Source organism: Elaeis guineensis, chromosome 14, assembly GCF_000442705.2.
Source record: "Elaeis guineensis isolate ETL-2024a chromosome 14, EG11, whole genome shotgun sequence".
Lineage (NCBI taxonomy): Eukaryota > Viridiplantae > Streptophyta > Magnoliopsida > Arecales > Arecaceae > Elaeis > Elaeis guineensis.
The window spans coordinates 30,504,741-30,517,473 of NC_026006.2; positions in this window are offsets into that span (position 1 = coordinate 30,504,741).

The window sequence follows — 12,733 nt, forward strand, 5'->3', positions numbered from 1 at the left end:
TCACAAAATTGACTAATACTTAATAAATTATGCTTTAAACCATCTACTAACAAAATATTTTCAATGTATTTGGAGGGAGTGATACCAATGTTACCTATACCGATGATCTTTCCTTTGCCATTGTCTTCAAAGGTGACCATCCCTCCATCCCTAGCATCAAGCGTGATGAATTGTGATTCATCACCAGTCATGTATCTCGAGCATCCACTGTTAAGATACCATTTCCTGTTTCCTCCTTGGGATGCTAGACACACCTGCAAGCAAAAGTCAAGTTTTTGTTTTAGGTACCCAAGCTTTCTTGGGTCCTTTTTGGTTAGTCATAATGGTTCCTTTTGGAACCCATATTTTCTTTATAGTTGATTTTGCAGATTTGTTAGAGAAGCAAGTGTATGATTTATGTCCTACTATACCACATTTGAAACAAGTAATATTGGTAGACTTGTTACTTAAAGAGTTTATATAAATATTTTTCAGATATTTTTGTTTCTTCAAGGGGTTATAGCCAAGTCCAGCCTTATCATACACGGCTTTTTGATTATCAAGAATCATATTGAGTTTATTTGAACTCAATGTGAACTTTTTTACTATTGGTTTTAGCTTGGCGATCTCATTCTTTAAGCTTTGATTTTCTTGAAGCAGGGTGGATTTTTCAATTGAAATATTTTCAGTTTGTTTCAATAAAGATTGATTTTTCAATTTTAGTTCTTTGTTCTTCATCCCTAGTTTCTTTAATTCATCAACTAAATCATAGAATGCTTCATGTAATTCTTCAAATGTAAAGTCACTAGGGGTTTCGGAAATTACCTCATTTTCGTGTGCCATAAGGCACAGGTTGGCTTGTTCGGTTGAGGTTTCCTCATCAGAGCTTGAGTCATCACTCGCACTCCATGTGGCCATCATGGCCTTCTTCTTGAACTTCTTGGGACCTTTCTTCAGTTGTGGACATTCGGATTTGAAGTGTCCCGACTTCTTGCACTCGTAGCAGATAAGGGGTTGGTCTTTCTCTTTTTCTTTGCTTTGTTCCCCTTTTGTGAATGGCCTCTTCCTCATCTTCTGTTTCCTTTTTCTCAAAAATTTCTTAAATCTTCGGGTGATGAGTGCCATCTCTTCATCCTGTTCTTCATCTTCAGTGTCATCAGTTTCTTCATCTGGTGGAGCTGTGGATTTGAGGGCAATGGTTCTTTTCTTTTTGACTTCTTCCTCTTGATGTTATTTCATGCTTAGCTCATGAGTCATCAAAGATCCAAGAAGCTCTTCTAGAGGTAGAGTGTTCAAGTCCTTGGCTTCTTGGATGGCAGTCACTTTGGCTTCCCAAGTTCTTGGTAAGGACCTGAGAATCTTTCTTACAAGCTCACTGTTAGTATAGGACTTACCAAGACTCTTTAAACCATTAATAATATCAGTAAAGCGAGTAAACATTACAGTTATGGACTCATCATGCTCCATTTTAAATAATTCATATTTATGCACAAGCATGTTTATTTTAGACTCTTTTACTTGATTGGTTCCCTCATGGGTTACTTCTAGTCTATCCCATATTTCTTTAGCAGATGAGCAAGTAGAAATGCGATTAAATTCATTTGCATCAAGAGCACAATAAAGAACATTCATTGCTTTAGCATTTAATTGGGCCATCTTCTTATCAACCTCATCCCATTCTTTCTCGGATTTGGTTGATTCCTCACCATCTATAATTTTAGTGGGTGTGTGAGGACCGTTCACTATGATACTCCACATATCATAGTCGAGTGCTTGTATGAATATTTTCATCCGAGCTTTCTAATAGGTGTAATTAGACCCATTGAAAAGTGAAGGTCGGTTGGTGGATTGCCCCTCGGCTAGAGAAGTACCGACGTGGGTTGCCATAGATCTTTGGCTCTTTGATTGTTTAGATCAAAGAAGGGCTAGAGCACCGGGCTCTGATACCACTTGTTGCCCAGCTATGCAACCCAAGAGGGGGGGGTGAATTGGGTTTCTAAAAATTTTAAGCTTAACTTATGACTTATGAAAAATATTTGGCAATAGCTAAATGAATATGGAGAGTTAAATTAATTCAGGACTAATGGCTAAAAGCAAGAATGCAAGAAAATAATGAAGAGTTAAAGGGAAGCAAATATGCACACCACAAACAAAAGGATTTATAGTGGTTCGGTGCCAACCTCGCACCTACATCCACTCTCCAAGCTCCTACTTGGGAATTCCAATCCACTAATCTTGTATTCAACCCAAATACAAATGTCGGAAACTCTGACTCTAGCTATTCCAAGCTAGACCACTTATTTTCTGTGTATAAGCCAACCCAATACACTCCGATTCTAGGTTCGGATCAACCTTCTCTTATTTTGGAACCCCTCCAAAATAAAACCAAACACTCAAACTGAGTATAACAATTTATATCACAAATAAGTACAGAGAAATCTCCTTTAATGAGCAAATATAACTTTAAATACACTTTACTCAAGAGAAGAAGACCCTCTTCGAATTTCCTCAAAGTGGATGGAGACTTGATTGAGCGCTTGAGGAGTTGGTGAGCTTGGATTGAAGGCTTCTTGAAGGCTTTGAATGAGCTCTTGATTAGGGCTGAAAAGTTGGCTTGAGAAACCCTTTTTCAAATTTTTTCTTTTGAATGCTCTTCAATACTCTCTTGAATGCTCTTTTTATCTCTTCCTTTTTCTTTTACTTGTTTCCCACCTTTTGAATCCTTTTATAGCTTTAAGAAATAGAGAAAAATATTCTAGGCTAAAAAAGAGCCGTTAGACCATATTAAATGAGCATTAAAAGCACTTAAAATGGGTTAAAAACTAGCCGTTGTGGAGAAATCCCGTCACAGGGGTCGACTCATGGGTCGACTCATGCCTGGGGGTTGACTCATGGGTCGACCTCTGTGAAAAAATATCAGAAAATAAGGTTCTGTGATTTTTGGCCTAAAAACTGCAAGGGTTGACTCATAGGGTCGACTCATGCCTGGGGGTCGACCCCATGGGGTCGACTCACAGGGTGTGCCAATAAAAAATCTGCGTGCCAATCAGCTCATTGTGCCATGAGTTGACTCACGGGTCGACTCATGATTTTCAAACATGCATAACTTTCAAAATACAAGTCCAAAATCAATAAAATTTTCATAATTGGATCACAAATCTTTTGTTCTATCATTTGATACTATCAAATCAGAGTTTTGGTAAAATTACAATTTTGCCCCTGAAGAGCAATAGGTCTTTTTCAAATGAAAATTAATAGTACCCCTTCAACTGCTTTGTAATCATCAAAATCAATCTAGGGAGCAACAGATTCACTACCTAATTTGATTCTCTGATCTTTGTGTGGGGTGTTCTGGATATGGTGAAGAGTGCATGAAGGTTGTAAGTGATTAATAAGAGATAAATCACTCTTAATAAGGAGAGCGAACATCTTATATGATCTCATAGGTCGTTGATTCGGAAGTCTTTGGTCAAAGTAGGATGATCATTAGAAAAAGATTTCTAATATATTATTAACTGAATCATCATCTTTAGGTCGAGATATATAATAATAAGTGATTAGGTTTGACATACTTTCATATCCACATCTCATCTGGGATGTTGTTTGACTGAAGGATTGAATTATATAGGAACTTACCACTGAAGGATATTTTGATAATTTTTTATCAAAATTTTAAATTTTTTGGATAGTCATGATACATTGCTAGATATCAATCTTGACTTATAAATTTATCAAAATTAAAAAAAAATTAATTTTAGAGTCAATTTGGAAGAGTACAAGTTGATTGGGATTTTTCAGATGACGTAATCTAATCGGATTAGGGTTACGTCAAAAGTCTTGATCTACTACTGGTTAGATTTGGAATCCAATGGGTCATACACTTTAGAATTTAAACTTGATCTGATCTAATTTGAGTTTAAGATAAACTCTACCGGTTAATTTGATATGCTAGCACATTGTATTAACCCAAGTTCCCAAATTGGTTTAGATCGAAGTGTTTGAGCTAACCTAGACCAGTTGCCTTTGATCCAATAGGATTGAATCAATTTAGATTGGATCCTTATCCAACTTGGACCAATTTTAAATAGAGAGGGACTCCTCTGTGCCCACCAGAACCCATGACAAAAAATAAATGCTGCCAACCACTTTATGGCATGTGATGTGGAGAGTCCTTCTTAATGAAGGCTCTTAACTAATATGCATTGCCTTAAATTCCTGACCAGAAATCCTATATTTTGACACCAAAATTTATTAAATTTTTTTGACATGTAGAAAACTAAGAGTCCTTCTACTCCAATTATCCAAAATAGCAAAAATTCATTTGGTGAATTTATTTGGCACATGAAAATTTGGAGCACCAAAGGTTGGCACCCCTTCATCCCATGTGACATCCCTTGGTCCCCTATTTATAGGGGAACCCCAGATGGTTTTATACTAATATTTTTGGATGATATAAGAGAGAAGGTACGTGGTAAATATAATAAAAATTCTAAAAAAATTTTGAAGAAAAAAAGAAAGGAATTTGAGTTGCAAAAGTTGTAAGAAGGGTGGTGAGATTTTCAGCAAGTATTGTTTGAGTGCCCTAGGGTTTGGTTTTTCCCTATGTTGGAGCCAAAAATCAAATCTAAGATTGTATGACATCTGAAGAGTGTCTTCTTGGTGTCATTTTTGTGGCATGATCAAAAGCAACTGGGCTTTAGTGCGATCGTGATGCAAGTTCGAAGCCGATAGTATTCTTTAGGGGATAAGGTTGCAACAGCGCATCGGTTGGGAAGGATCTTGGACATCTTTTATGTAGATCACCATTGGAAGACTACTAACTTAGAGTCTCATGAAGAACATCAATGTATCACTTTTTTATTTTGATGAAAGTATAAAATTCTATCCCTATGCATGCTTGTTTTTGCTTTGATCAATATCAGCAAGGTGATTCTAGGGTTTGGATTCTGACTCGATAGTTTTATGTGATAGAACTATTGATTTGTATGATTTTAAAATTTTTGTAAATCATTTTTCACTATGTGGCTAGAACTCAACAGTGGTATCAGAGCTTCCTTTATCTAATTCGATCAAACAAGTATAATTTGGTAGCATAGAATCATTCTTGTTCATATCCTGCAAAAAATGTAGCATTATTTTTAGCATCGATTCTTCAAACTCAAAAATTATTTTTGACTTTTAGTGAACCATGATTTTAAATTTTAATTATTAATTTATAAATTTATGATAATTTAAAATTTTTATTATCATGGTATCTTGATGCTTAAATCGATGTATAAAAAATAAGGGTATTATGCATGCCTAATTAGATTAGGGTTTGTTATATTATATGAATTTGTTAGTCATTTGTTATGACTTCAATTTTTCTCTTATATGATTTTTGGCTTGATAATGTGATTGCTATTATGAATAATTGAAGCATATAAATTTACATAATTTGTAGTATATATTTTATGCGCTTATAGTTAGGATGTGCTGAGACCAATTTAAAGTCTCTCATTTAATTATATTAAGTTGTAATATCGAAATTTATTTTTTAATCAAAAGTCAAATTCTTAAGATCAATTGGTGTCAAAACAAGTGTGAATGGTGATTTTCTAACTAGGTCCGTATGCTGGCCTGGCCAATTTTGTTGGTGTTTAGAAAAGCTACGGGGTGCCTCCTACTTACTTACTTGGCCAATTTGGTCTTGTTGAATTTCGGACTTAGATTGATTAAGTGATGTAGACATTACAAGGGCCTTCCTTCAAACTTGGTCAATAGAGTATGTCAAAATCTTAGTGAGCTTGTTGTGCTATCCACAAGGCTTACTATAGAAATTGACATGATGTTGATCAAGTGCATATTGATGCTTATGGCATATTTGAATAGTATTGCTTTGTTGTGCTATCTACAAGGGTAGTATTGTTTAAGTATGACCATATGGATTCAAGGGTCAATTTTACTAGAACACTATAGTTTATTGTGCTATCCACAAGACTATATGTGATCTAGAGATCAGAAAGAAAGATGTTGAGAATTATAAAGGTACAATTGGTAAAGAGTTACCTACTCTTGAACTCATGAATACTTCTTGTGCTATCTATAAGATGTTTGTGAGAAATTGAGATCTCAATCCCACTAAGAAATATTAGTATTTTTCTTGATTTTCATATTTGAGGGGTATGAAGTTCGATAAAATAATGGGAGACATAATTAGATAAAAGTCCTAGTCTAGTTGTGCATGTCATCATGAGTCATTTGCTTATATTGTATTCTTATTATTGTAAATTAACTACACTCATGGCATCCTCACTTTCACTTAGAGATATCCTAGATGCAAACAAGTTGACTGGATCCAACTATGTCGACTGGTTAAGGAACTTGAGAATTATTCTCACTTAGAAGAAAGTCTCCTATATTCTGGATACACCTGCTCCAGTTTCTCTTAGGGAAGATGCTTTTGAGGTGGAAAGGATCATATATAAGATGTGAAAAAATGATAGTGTGACTGTCAAATACATCATGCTTGCTTCTATGAGCAATGAGCTCCAGAAGCAGCATGAGGACATGGATGTTTCTTCTATTCTCCTTAATCTTAAAGAGCTATATGGGGAACAAAGTCGAACTACTCGATGTGAGATATCAAAGTAGTTATTCTGTGCCTGCATGACTGAAGGCACCTCCATGCAAATGCATGTCTTAAAGATGATTGATTTGATCACTCATCTGAGATAGCTAGATTTTGCCATAGATGGTGAACTGAGCCAGGATTTGATCCTGCAATCTCTCTCTTACTCTTTTTCTCAGTTTGTTATAAATTATCATATGAACAAACTAAACATCAGCCTACCAAAACTGTTGAAAATACTGAAAATAATAGAGAGCCATTTCAAAGGTGAAAAGGCTCAAGTCTTTCATGTTGATAAGATCAGCAAGAAGACAAAGAAGGATTCTAAAAAAAAGATGAACCCTAAGGTTGGCATCTCCAAGAAGAAGATGAAGGTCTCCACTAAAGGTTCTTATTATCAATGTGGTAAGGAGGGCCACTGGAAGAAGAATTACAAAGAGTACCTTACAACCATGAAATCGATAAATATTGCTAAAGGTTTGTACATAATATAAACTAATTTATTATTAAGTACTTCATTTTTAGATTCTTGGATATTAGATACCGCTTGTGGTTCACACCTTTGTAAATCATTATATTATCTACTGGAAGTAAGAAATCTGAATAAAGATGACTTCGAGCTATTCGGTGCTAGTAGAGAGTCTATTGAGGCCAAAACTATAGGAACTAGGGTTTTGAAGTTGCCTTTGGATAAAGTTTTGAAACTGAAGACTTGTTATTATATTTTTGATATTTTTAAAAAAAATATTTTTGTACCATTATTATTGGAATAAGATTTTAAAATAATTACAAAGAACAATGGTTGTTCTATTTATTTTTCTAATAAATATTATGAAAGTGCTTTTATTGATAATGGTCTTTTGTTTGAAAGAGAGAGGATGTGAATGTCACATACCTTTGGTACTGCCGACTTGGTCATATAAATGAATCAAGGATTAACAAGTTATACAAAAATAATTTTTTTGATCCTTATGATTATGAATCATATGAAATTTGTGAATCTTGTCTCATGAAAAAAATGATCAAGACTCTATTTATTGGATATGGAGAAAGAGCAAGTGATATTTTAGACCTTGTACATACTGATGTATGTGGTCCAATGTCGACTCAAGCCAGAGGTGGATACTCTTACTTCATCATGTTTACTGATAATAGGTCTAGGTTTGGATATATATATTTATTGAAATACAAATATAAAGTCTTTGACAAATTTAAAGAGTATCAAAGAATGATCGAAAAATAAACTAGTAAAAGTATTAAAATTTTTCGATCAAATCGAGAAAGAGAATACTTATCCAGTGAGTTTCTCGATTATTTGAAACAAAATAGAATACTCTCTCAATGGACACCTCCTTATACTCTATAATTTTATAAAATTATAGAAAAGAGGAATCACACCTTATTGGATATGGTGTGATTTATGATGTGTTTTACAAATATTTCGATATTCTTTTGGGGATATATCCTCGAGGATGCAATATGAAATATAGGAAGGAAAAAGATCCAATCTTAAGCATCTTAAGATTTGGGGTTGCCCAGCTTATGTCAAAAATATTATTGGACATAAGCTGGATACTAGATTAGAAAAATATAGATTTGTAGGTTATCCCAAAGAGAGTATAGGATACTACTTCTATAATCCTACTCCACAAAAGGTGTTTGTTAATAGGCATGCCATTTTCTTGGAGAAAGAGTTTATCCAAGAAGGAGACAATGGGAGGTCTGTTGAACTTAAGGAAGTTCAAAACCTACAATCTATCCAGGACTCACCAAATGATTTGCAACTAGATATGTCTATTGTTGAGGCACAACCACTACACACACCTCCTCTTTGAAGGTTGAGTAAAGTGCATAATGTACCACTCAAGTATGAATTTATTATTGACAATTACAATACAACCCACATCATTAATAATGATGATCCCATGACTTATTCAAAAGCTGTCATGAGAAGTGACTCTGACAAGTGGCTCAATGCCATAAAATCCGAAATGGACTCTATGTATGTCAACCAAGTATGGACTTTGGTTATGCACCTGAGGGTGTGACCCCAATAGACTGCAAATGGATCTTCAAAAAAAAGATTGGAATAGATGACCAGGTTGAGACCTATAAGGCTAGGCTAGTGGTAAAAAGTTTTAAACAAAAATAAGGAGTTGATTATAAAAAAATCTTTTTACTGGTAGCCATGCTCAAGTCTATTCGGATAATGCTTACTATAGCAGCATACCATGACTATGAGATCTGACAAATGGATGTTAAGACTGCCTTCCTCAATAAAAATCTTGAAAAAAAAATCTATATGACTCAGCCAGAGGGATTTATCTCAATTGGGAGAGCAAATAAGGTATGCAAGCTCAATAGATCCATTTATGGATTAAAGTAAGCATCGAGGAGCTGGAACATTCATTTTGATGAGACAGTCAAATCGTTTGGCTTCGTCAAAAATGTGAATGAATCTTATGTATATAAGAAGAATAGTAGAAGTACTATTGTCTTTTTGCTCTTGTATGTGGACGACATACTACTCATTGAAAATGATATCCCAATGTTGCAATCGATCAAGACTTGGCTATCACAAAAGTTTTTCATGAAAGACTTGGGTGAGGCATCCTTTATACTTGGCATAAAGATCTATAGGGATAGATCAAAAAGGATGCTAGGCTTGTCCTAGTCTAGGTACATTGATCTGGTATTGAAGAGGTTCAACATGGAGAGAAGTAAAAGAGGTTACTTGCCCATAGGTCATGGCATACAACTCTCTAAGAAGATGTCTCCTAAGACACCTGAAGAGAGAAATAGAATGAGTTCTATTCCATATGCTTCGGTTGTAGGATCGATAATGTATGCTATATTATGTACCAGACTTGATGTGGCTTATGCCTTGAGCATTGTAAGTAGATTTCAAGCTGATCCTAGGAAGAATTATTGAAAAACTGTGAAAAATATACTCAAGTACTTGAGAAGGATCAGAGATATTTTTCTGATATATAGTGGATCTGATTTAAAACTAGAAGGTTATACCGATTCTAGTTTTTAATCTGATCTGGATGATAGCAAATCGATATCTGGATATATGTTCACTCTGTATGGTGGTGCAGTAAGTTGAAAAAATTTCAATCAGTAAATGGTTACTGACTCAGTCACTGAGACTGAGTATATTGTTGTAAAGCTACTAAGGAGGCCATCTGGATGAAGAAATTCATCACTGAGTTGGGTGTAGTTCCAAAGATTGAACAATCAGTGCCTCTTTATTGTAATAATACTGAGGCAGTTGCTCAAGCCAAAAAACCAAGATCTTACCATAAATTCAAGCACATCCTAAGACAGTTTCACCTCGCTCGGGAGATAGTCAAAAGATGCGATGTGATTGTGGAGTGAGTTGACACCAAGAACAATATAACGGACTCGTTCACCAAGTCTTAGCCTTGTCAATATAGTAGTTTGACCGCCATCTTGATAGCATGGGTATCAAGTATAGAGGCGATTGGCTTTAAGTGCAAGTGAGAGATTAAAAGAATAATACCCTACAGACCAATCACTTACAGATTGTGATAGGATATTTATTATATTTTTTTTCTAGACTCATATAATTGATATTTATGATTAATAAAATAAGATATTTTTATTTCATTATATGCTGCATCTTATTTATTTTAAGATTATAATGAACCCCATAGATTTGGGCAATGGTTTTAGAGCTGTGATGAAATCATACCAGTGAGATCTAAATCCTTGATAGCTCTAACTTAAAATATTTTTAGTCATTGGTACATTGAGTCGGAGATCAATGATACCTAAAAGACTGGCATGTCCTATGTATGCTTAGAAATGAGGGTAGTTGATCTCACAACTACTTGTGTGGTGACACTAATGCAAAGATATGGATGCTCATTAGAGAATGAGTTCACTGAATTGACCTATGAGAGAATATTAGATGGAGTCTTATTTACATGTCAATTAAAGTTTCTCTAATGGGAGTTGTGTATGTGATTCTTAGACTTGAGGTCACCATGGTACCTTATGTACTTGGATCTATATTTTGGTTCACTATCTAACTTGATTTTTTGATCCTTGTGTGGGGTATTCTGGATATGGTGAAGAGTGCATAGAGATTGTGAGTAATCAATAAGGGATCAGTCATTCTTAATAAGGAGAGCGAACATCCTATGTGATCTCATAGGTCGTTGATTCGAAAGTCTTTGGCCAAAGCAGAATGATAATTAGAAAAGAGTTTCTAATATATCATCAACTGAATCATCACCTTTAGATCAAAATACATAATGATAAGTAATTGGGTTTGACATATTTTCATGCCCACAGTGTTGGGAAATGTGTCCCAAAAAGCCAATTGTCAAGCTGTTGATGGTTGAGCAACCAAGTATTGTAATTGATTTATTAATAAATAAAATATATTTGGCATCTTCATCATAAGCTTTCATCTTCTAATGAACTCCGTTGTTATGACGAAGTCCTTAGAACTATTTAGGTTTGATAAAGAGAGGATTTATCGATTAGTCCTTAAAACTATTCACGACCAAATGATAGGCTGTTAATAAGGACGACAGCTTCTATCGAGCATAGGTCGCTGTAGGCCATATGGGTTGGTTGTCCTCTTAACCAAGGAGTGTGGAGACACTGGTATGGCATACAGGTGAGATGTAAGGGTACATCATCATTGAAAATAACCAACTCCAGAGTATTCTACTGTCGAGAATATCTCTGATGGGATATAGGTATAAGTGTCTCTTAGACCTGAGATCGCCTCAGTGACTTGCAAGCAACTCACTGTGCTTTGGTACTGGACTAACTGAATTTCTAATTCAGGGATGGAAGGCTTCTGGGCACAGTCAAGTACTTGCGAAGTCAGAGTGTGATCGAGATGGGATTGACCACTCCAAGAGTTGCAGAAGAATGAGTCGCTGTATTTCAATTTAGCAAAACCTTGGCCAGGGTAATCCATCAGATGGATTTGATATTTTGAAATACAATGTGGACAACCTGATCAGAGTTGAAAGTTAAACTCTGGGGTGTCCTATGATCATTTTGGTCAAGGGGATGAATTATATGAAAACTATATCCGCATGGGTTCTAAGGATGTTGTTCTACACATTCGACCTATCCGATCGTCGGGTACCATTGCTAGATGGTCACTTCGATTGGTATAGAAATTTATTCCTATGCTACCGGCTTAGGTTTGGACCTATGAGGTCACACACATTAGAGTTCATGATCCGATTAGATGGTTGATCAACGATTAAGAATCGTTCTAGGGTTAAATGATCAATACGATTGATATTTAACCCAGTGCAAGTATTGCAGGAGGATCGATTAGCAATTCGATTGCTAATTGGCTTAATTTGATTAATCCAATGGGTTGAGATTAAGTCTAATTAAATATAATTTAATTAGATTTATTTTGGGCTTGATTGGATCAAGTCCAATTGGTTTATTGGATAAGCCAAGTGCAAGGAAAAACTAGTCCTAGTTCAACTAGGACTTGGGTCAATCTAATTTCTAATTTGATTAGAAAATTAAATCAGATTTAAATCTAATTTAATCTGATTAAATTAGGTTCTTAATTGAGTTAAGATCTATTTTAATTGGGTTGATATAATTTTGATTTGATTTGGTTTGGAAAACCAAATTAAAACAAGTCATAAGACAGAATCCTAGTAAGACTAGGATTCCACCTTGCGCCACATAAGCCTTCTCCACGCCCTCTCTCTTATTCAACGTCAATCTCCACTTATTTTGTGCGACAAAAGCCCTCTCTCAGATCTCTCCCATGTTCACAAAAGGTCTCCTCTCTTCTTTATTACATGGAAGGTGGTTTGGATCAAATCTAAAAGGAATAAGTTTGGATTTCGAATTCTATGAGATAGAGTTTTAGAAATCCAAAACTCTTTCAATTTTGCACCGAATTTATCCAATTTTTTTTTAGAATTTTCGTGGCTTTTAGGGTATATATTGTGCACTCTTTTCTATTGATCCATATACAAAAATATGAAGGAGGTGCTCAAGAGTTGGGCGTCCCTTAACTTGCCATGTTTGGATAAGCCTTGACTAGGTGTTTAACTTAGACAAGGATTCTATCATATCTCTCTATATAAGATGATTTTCTTTGTAAAATTTTAGGAGAAG